We start from the raw sequence: 8,712 nt of genomic DNA, 5'->3' as shown, positions 1-8,712 counted from the left end.
TCCTGCTATGCTGTGTCAAGTACTTTATAGTTTATGACAGAAAACTGTGGAGCTGGAGTCACCTAGACCTGGGTTTGAATTCTAGCTGAGTGATCCCAGCTAAATTACCTAACGTCTCTGGTCTTCTGTTTCCTCTGCTACAACGTAGGGATCCTAATCTTAACCTCACAGGGTCAGAGAGAAGATATGAATGAGGTAAGGAATGTGATGTTCCTGAGTCTGGCCCTGGCCATCCAATATTTGTTGGTTCTGTTATACAAATAAAGACCAGAGAGGTGGAGTGAGTTGCCCCAAGTCACACAGGAAGTGATAGAGCCTGGGGCCCCTGATTTCAGACTCAGATGCCGAGAGACATGAGGAAGGCCAGACAAACTGGGAAGTCTTTCTGGGGAAGAGGGCTTTCTCCTGGGGAGGCACTCCTAAACGTCATTCCCAAGCTTCCCCGGGCCCCTCCACCAAGCTGGGAGTAAAGAGCTTCACTGGTAGGAACTTCCGCCTTGGGAACGGAGCAGCCCTAGCTCCTGGTTCATTCCTGTCAGTGCCAACCAAGCACTCCTGGGAGCCAGGTGGTGTCCAAGCCAGGCCTCTCCTGCAACTCTGCAAGGGTGACTACGTCAGGGTGTCCATACCTGAGGAGGGAATTTCCTGAACCCGGCAGGCCATGGCCACAGCTTGGTCCTGAACACTGGAGGGTAGGTGGATACTCGTGGCTTCAGCTGTGCCGAGTGTGTAGGATTCTGAACACAAAGAACACACACTGTGGGTCTCAACTTTGGTGGCACCCTTTTCTGAGTTTTCCTCCTGCAAGTCCCCCACAGCTTGGGGACAAAAGCCCATGTTCTGCGTGTTTCCTGGTCTGCAGCAGCCCGGAGCAGGCAGCAGATTTCTTTCAGCCTCCACCTCTCAGCAACAGCTACTCCCTTCCAGGTAAGAGAGTTGTGGGCCTGGCTCTAGGGGTCTTCAGAATCCAGAGCCATAATAAGGATTTAGAATTGACTGAAGGAATATCTTGCTGGTAGAAGGAGGAGAAGGCTCCAGGGCAGCCCTTGTCTATGGCACAGGTTCAATGGCATTTTTAATCTGGGATCAGAGAGATACATAGGTATTTCTCCTGTGCCCTACTTGCTCTAAATCATGTTTCTCTCTCCTTTGGGAGGCTGCATGGTACAAAGAGCACAGGCTTTGGAGGCAGCAGACCTAGATTGAAATCCTGGCTCTGCCATTCAGTTTTCTCATCTGTGAAATGGGGATAATCACGTCCATCTCAATTAGCTGTTGGAGGACTTTGATACAAGCACATGTGAGAAGGCTGGCATGAAGCAGGTGGTTCCTGGAAGGAAGGTGGATTCTGAGAGATTTCTGTTGGGGGACTCCTGGGTGCCCACCCTGGGACCATGTGGCACAAAGAAATGGGGAGAAACAGAAGAGAAAGTAACTGCCTTCTTAGCCCAGAAACTTTACAGTAAGAGTGGCAAACAGATGCCAACAGGGGTGTGCTGGTAAATGTTTAAAAACTGGCTCCCTGGAAAGATGCGTACAAACACATAAGGTTATTAAAATGTTTTATTTGTATAAAGAGTGTGTAGCACACAATTTAGAAATAATAACAAAATATACAATACTCTTTATGGTCAATTCCATTTATCCAATTCATTCCCACAAAATGCTTTCATTGATTTTTAAGGGCTGCTTGTATCAGTAATCAGCCTTAGGTTACAACTGATAAACAGGTGTACTTTTTTTTTTTTTTTCCTGGTACGCGGGCCTCTCACTGCTGTGGCCTCTCCCGTTGCGGAGCACAGGCTCCGGACACGCAGGCTCAGCGGCCATGGCTCACGGGCCAACCGGCGCAGCGCCAGACAAAGGGGGGGCCGCGGGCCAAGGCCTGCTGGAGAGTCCCTGTGCCGGGCGTGGTACCAACAGCCTCTCACCGCTGTGGCCTCTCCCATTGCGGAGCACAGGCTCCGGACGCGCAGGCTCAGCGGCCATGGGTCACGCGCCCAGCCACTCCGCGACACGGGGGATCTTCCCAGACTGGGGCACGAACCCGCGTCCCCTGCATCGGCAGGCGGACTCCCAACCACTGCACCACCAGGGAAGCCCACAGGTGTACTTTTGACGTGAATGTTGGTTGATATTTTTGTTGAAGTTAAGGCATAAGATGAAAGTGAAACAAAGATTTTTTCTTTTGTCTGAACTTCACTTGTTAGTCAATGACTGAGCAACTTCCTTGCTGAATTGCATGGTAGTTTTCAAATACTGAAAGATTAGTTCCTCAAATTTTTGTGCTAATCATAATGTAACAGCTACAGATGCGATACACTAAGTTTATTGATGTTATTAATATTTTCTCCATCAATACCTTAAGTCTAGGGAATTTCCTGGCGGTCCAGTGGTTAGGACTCGGAGCTTTCACTGCCGGGGGCCTGGGTTCAATCCCTGGTCAGGGAACTAAGATCCTACAATACCTTGCGGCATGGCCAAAAAAAAAACACTTAAGTCTAGACAATCAGCAACACAATGAATCAAGCCCCGTTTTATGGTGTTTGCTGATTTCCATGGTGTAAATACTCCTATTGTGGCCAGTTTCATGCTTCCAATGTGACAAAACTGAATACAGTGTTGGGAAGAGATGCAGTAACACACCAATATATAATATTTCCACCATGTAGGCACAACAGATGTAAATAACCTCAAGAGCATAGATAATAGTAAAATGTATTAGTAAAATCGTAAACCTAATAGTAAAAATAGTCATTAGGAAGTTGAGTTTTGTTTTCAATTTAATGTACTTAATTGTAAGTTTATATACTTTAATTTTTTTATAATGGCTCAACAACTGACTCTAGAAATTTGACAATCAACTCTTGTGAATGGGTACCAGCCAGCTCCAGCATACCACTGCACAGGAGATCAGATGGGTCTTGTAAGTAGGAGAAGCCGGGTGAGTGTGGCTGAGGGAAATTGGACAGCACCCCCTACCCTAAACAGAAAACCACTAAGCAGGTCCCGCCAGCTATTGACCATGGTATGCAGTACTGCTCCATCACCCAATGTTTCAAAAGAAACCAGAAATGTGGACTTTTATGTGACTCTCTTGACTTAAAAAAAATTGGCTACAAATCAAGACATTTTTGAAAACACAGTGCTAGCCAATCAAAACACATTTATGTGCAGAATTCAGCCTGTGGGCTTCCATTTGTGACCTCTGCCTTCACATGTGCCTCATGGGCTGTCCTGCTGGGGACCCAGTGAGCAGGGCTGGGGTGAGAATGAGGTGAGGGAGGCAGTAGCCTCAGGCACAAAATTTAAGGAATGCTAAAAACCTCACTAATCAAGATAAAGAATATTTTACTGGAATATTTTCAAAAATTTAAACTGATGCAAAAAAAAAAAATCCATGTTGAACAAAATAATGTTTTCTATACAGAAAAGATCAGTAACGGTATTGTGCCAGGCCACATGGGGGGCTGAGGCAAAAGGAAGAATCTGACTGATTTGGAACTAGAGGAGCTTAAGAACCCTGCCAGCAATGCCCCTCTCTGGCCCTGTGTTCTAGGGCTTTGGGGCGGGCAGAGATACTCTAAGATATGGACCTGGAAACCCTTCCAGGCCTTGGTTCTTCTTGCAGGCCTCTATGATCTGTGTGGTTCCAAGGAAGACCCAGAGAAGTCTACCCAGCAGTCTCCACCAACCCCCGAAGATCTGAGTTCAGAGGAGGAGCTGGACACACTGGAGGTGGAACTGATTTGCATGGTAAGACCTGTAGCTGCTGAAAACCTGGGGATTCACTACTCTTGACTCTGCAGGGTACTTGTTACATGACCTTGGCTGGCTGGCTGGGGCATCACAATTTCCTATGATATGGGGCCTTTGCTCTACTCCCTGACTTCTAGCCTGTCACAGCATCTTGTTTACCCCTCTTGGAGTTTTTCCTTTTGGATCTTAGAATCTAAAGGTCAACTTTTTCATCCCCTGCCTCCAAGCAGGAAAACACTTTGCTTAGCCTAGACCAGGCTCTCAATTTTGTTCCCCATGGGACACTGGCAATGGAGACATTTTTGATTGTCATGACTCGGGGTGGAAGGGGGTTTGCTACTGGCATCTAGTGAATAGAGGCCAGAGATGCTGCTAAACCTCCCTCAATGCACACGACAGTCCTCTATAATGGAGAATTATCAGGTCCAGAATGTCAGTGTGTTAAGGTTGGAGCTGAGGTTGAGAAACCTGGGCCTGCACAGATAGATCTCTGCCCTGTTTTCAAAGTTCTCCTGAGAGACTGTGTTCTCACCCATTGTGTTAAAGCCCTGGCAACCAGAAACTTCAACCCTCATTCACTCATGTGGACAACCTGTCTTTTTGAAAGTTAAGGGGAATAGAGAGAGGTTCCAGGGGCAGCTCCAGGATTCTGTTTAGGAGGGGACTAGGGAAGACGATCAAGTCAGCTGTGAAGGCTGGGGTCCTGTCTTGCCCCTGAGTTTGCACAGTAAGCATGCTGCTGCTCTAGATTTTACTCGCATTTGGGAGGCTGAAATAGAGAGCTGATGATGATAAGGGGTGTCAATGCCCCCCTCTAAACTATGCCTTGGCAAGGTTTTCAGTAATTCCTAGGATTAGAAGCTACAGACATGTAAAGTTAGGTAAGATTTTTGCAATGTGAGGCCTTAAAGAGCATCCACCTGGCAAGAATGGGGGCTGTAAGACCTGCCTCTTCCAAATCCTGGCATGGTGACAAAAAGTTATATGTGACCCCGGAACCTGGAGGAGAAACAATCTAAGTTATGAATAGTCTGCTGTGGCATGTTGAGAAAAACATGCCTGGTGCCATGTAAGTCTGAAAAAAAAAATGCCCAGGACAGTTGGAAGGTTCAATAGCCCATTAGTCAGGAACATTTCTGTGGAAGCCTAATTGCAGTGTAAGTGTTCAGACTGTCTTGGTTAATTTGGGGTTGTGCTGGGGAGAAACTTGGAGAGTTGCTGCTTCCATCCTTTCTTCCTCAATGTCCTTTTCTCTGCCAGTTTGTTCTCCTTGTCCTTGTCAGGCAGCAAGTGGCATGCCTGGGTATCAGGCACAGATGGAACTGGAGTTCTTGCTGTGGGCCAGAAATAGTTATGCAAATATCTGGCTGCTGGGGCTTTATATTTATCCGCTCCCCCCCTTCCCTCCCTATTCCTTCCCTCACCTCAATTCCTCCCTTAAACCTTGTGATTTCTGTGTCCACAGGTACCCAGACTGGGGGTTCCTGGGGTCTTCTCACTTCCTAGAGGGACAGCTCCTGGCGGGAGAGAGGATTCTCCTTAAATGCCTTGAGGCTGCAGCCCAGGACCCCAGCCCGAGGTCACACAGAGTCTTGGCCATCAACCTTGCCCACGTGGCACTGCGGGCCTTTACGGGGTTGGCCTTCCTGCTGGGGCAATACTCCCTCTTTGGGTTTGATGTTCCATGCTTGTTTCATTACCACTCCTATCCCTGTCCCCCTAGTACTAACTCCTTTGTGTCCAGGGCCACAGAGAAGGTGATCTTTCTGAATTTCATATTTGGGGTGGGAGTGGGATTCTTTCTCCTGAACCTGGTGGAGCTGTAGTACTGGGGCTGGGTCTTCCCCTGCCAACCCCTCTCTGTGGCCTGTGCCAGCTGCTGCCACTTATGGGGTGGCCTGCCCATGCTCCCCTGCTCCATTCTGATGAGACAGCCCTGGGCGGCTCCAGGTGCCCTTCTGCCTGGAGGTGTAGGCCAGGTCAGTGCAGGCCCCAGCACAGCACGCCTCAGGCTCCCTGCCTGATGGTGAGAGGCAACCGGCTCAAGGTAGCAGCAGAGACCTGAGGTCTGACTGGGCAATGCCACCTGGCAAAAAACCCTGCCATCGCCATCACTCTCCTGCTTTATCCTTGAGGTTGGGGAATCCTGCTTCCTCTTGAAAGCACTACCTCAACAGATGTAGGATAGCAAAGTGATTAAGAGCAAGGCTTCTGGAACCAGACTGTCTGGGTTCAAATCCCAGCTCTGGACTTCCCTGGTGGTTCAGCGGGTAAGACTCTGCTCTCCCAATGCAGGGGGCCTGGGTTCCATCCCTGGTCAGGGAACCAGATCCCACATGCCGCAACTAAGACCTGGCGCAGCTTAAATAAATAAATAAATAAATATTAAAAAAAAAAAAAACGAAAAACAAATCCCAGTTCTGCCATTAACCAGCTGCACAGCCTTGCACAAGTTGCTTAACCTCTCTGTGCCTCAGTTCCTTTACCTGAAAAAAATGGGAATAATAATAAACCCTACCTCCTAAGAATGTTGTGAGGATAAGATGAGTTTATATATGTAAAGTACTCACCATCTGAAAGTGAAATCAAGAAAACACTCCCATTTACCATTGCAACAAAAAGAATAAAATATCTAGGAATAAACCTACCTAAGGAGACAAAAGACCTGTATGCAGAAAATTATAAGACACTGATGAAAGAAATTAAAGATGATACAAACAGATGGAGAGATATACCATGTTCTTGGATTGGAAGAATCAACATTGTGAAAATGACTCTACTTCCCAAAGCAATCTATAGATTCAATGCAATCCCTATCAAACTACCACTGGCATTTTTCACAGAACTAGAACAAAAAATTTCACAATTTGTATGGAAACACAAAAGACCCCGAATAGCCAAAGCAATCTTGAGAACAAAAAATGGAGCTGGAGGAATCAGGCTGCCTGACTTCAGACTATACTACAAAGCTACAGTAATCAAGACAGTATGGTACTGGCACAAAAACAGAAAGATAGATCAATGGAATAGGATAGAAAGCCCAGAGATAAACCCATGCACATATGGTCACCTTATCTTTGATAAAGGTGGCAGGAATATACAGTGGAGAAAGGACAGCCTCTTCAATAAGTGGTGCTGGGAAAATTGGACAGGTACATGTAAAAGTATGAGATTAGATCACTCCCTAACACCATACACAAAAATAAGCTCAAAATGGATTAAAGACCTAAATGTAAGGCCAGAAACTATCAAACTCTTAGAGGAAAACATAGGCAGAACACTCTATGACATAAATCACAGCAAGATCCTTCTTGACCCATCTCCTAGAGTAATGGAGATAAAAACAAAAATAAACAAATGGGACCTAATGAAACTTCAAAGCTTTTGCACAGCAAAGGAAACCATAAACAAGACCAAAAGACAGCCCTCAGAATGGGAGAAAATATTTGCAAATGAATCAACTGACAAAGGATTAATCTCTAAAATTTACAGGCAGCTCATGCAGCTCAATAACAAAAAAATAAACAACCCAATCCAAAAATGGGCAGAAGACCTAAATAGACATTTCTCCAAAGAAGATATACAGACTGCCAACAAACACATGAAAGAATGCTCAACATCATTAATCATTAGAGAAATGCAAATCAAAACTACAATGAGATATCATCTCACACCAGTCAGAATGGCCATCATCAAAAAATCTAGAAACAATAAATGCTGGAGAGGGTGTGGAGAAAAGGGAACACTCTTGCACTGCTGGTGGGAATGTGAATTGGTTCAGCCACTATGGAGAACAGTATGGAGGTTCCTTAAAAAACTACAAATAGAACTACCATATGACCCAGCAATCCCACTACTAGGTATATACCCTGAGGAAACCAGAATTCAGAAAGAGTCATGTACCAAAATGTTCATTGCAGCTCTATTTACAATAGCCCGGAGATGGAAACAACCTAAGTGCCCGTCGTCGGATGAATGGATAAAGAAGATGTGGCACATATATACAATGGAATATTACTCAGCCATAAAAAGAAACGAAATTGAGCTATTTGTAATGAGGTGGATAGATCTAGAGTCTGTCATACAGAGTGAAGTAAGTCAGAAAGAGAAGGACAAATACCGTATGCTAACACATATATATGGAATTTAAGAAAAAAAAATGTTATGAAGAACCTAGGGGTAAAACAGGAATAAAGACAGAGACCTACTGGAGAACAGACTTGAGGATATGGGGAGGGGGAAGGGTGAGGTGTGTTAGGGCGAGAGAGAGACATGGACATATATATACTAACAAACGTAAGGTAGATAGCCAGTGGGAAGCAGCCGCATGGCACAGGGAAACCGGCTCGGTTCTTTGTGGCTGTCTGGAGGGGTGGGATAGGGAGGGTGGGAGGGAGGGAGACAAAGAGGGAAGAGATATGGGAACATATATATATGTATAACTGACTCACTCTGTTATAAAGCAGAAACTAACACACCATTGTAAAGCAATTATACCCCAATAAAGATGTTAAAAAAATAATAATAAAGTACTCACCAATAGTAGCTGGTCACAATAAACATAAGCCATTGTATTTTTGTGTGTGTGTGTATTTCTTTTTCTTTTTTTAACATCTTTATTGGAGTATAATTGCTTTACAATGGTGTGTTAGTTTCTGCTTTATAACAAAGTGAATCAGCTATACGTATACATATATCCCCATATCCCCTCCCTCTTGCGTCTCCCTCCCACCCTCCCTATCCCATAGCCATTGTATTAACTTGAGCTATATGGAGGGCTGCTTTTGCCTTGCTGCCTGGCCCGTGGAGAATTGTGGAATCAATTGCCAGCTCCTCCCTCACTTGCTCCTATGGCTGTTGGTAGCAGAGTCCCCACACAAATCCTCCTTCCTAGTCTCTCCTACCCAGTCCCCTCCTTCCAGTCCCCACATCACCTCCCTGGCTCAGACTTGC

This window comes from Lipotes vexillifer, unplaced genomic scaffold (assembly GCF_000442215.2).
Source record: "Lipotes vexillifer unplaced genomic scaffold, Lipotes_vexillifer_v1.1 scaffold216, whole genome shotgun sequence".
NCBI classification, from domain to species: Eukaryota; Metazoa; Chordata; class Mammalia; order Artiodactyla; family Lipotidae; genus Lipotes; species Lipotes vexillifer.
Note: the sequence above shows the minus strand (reverse complement) of the source record.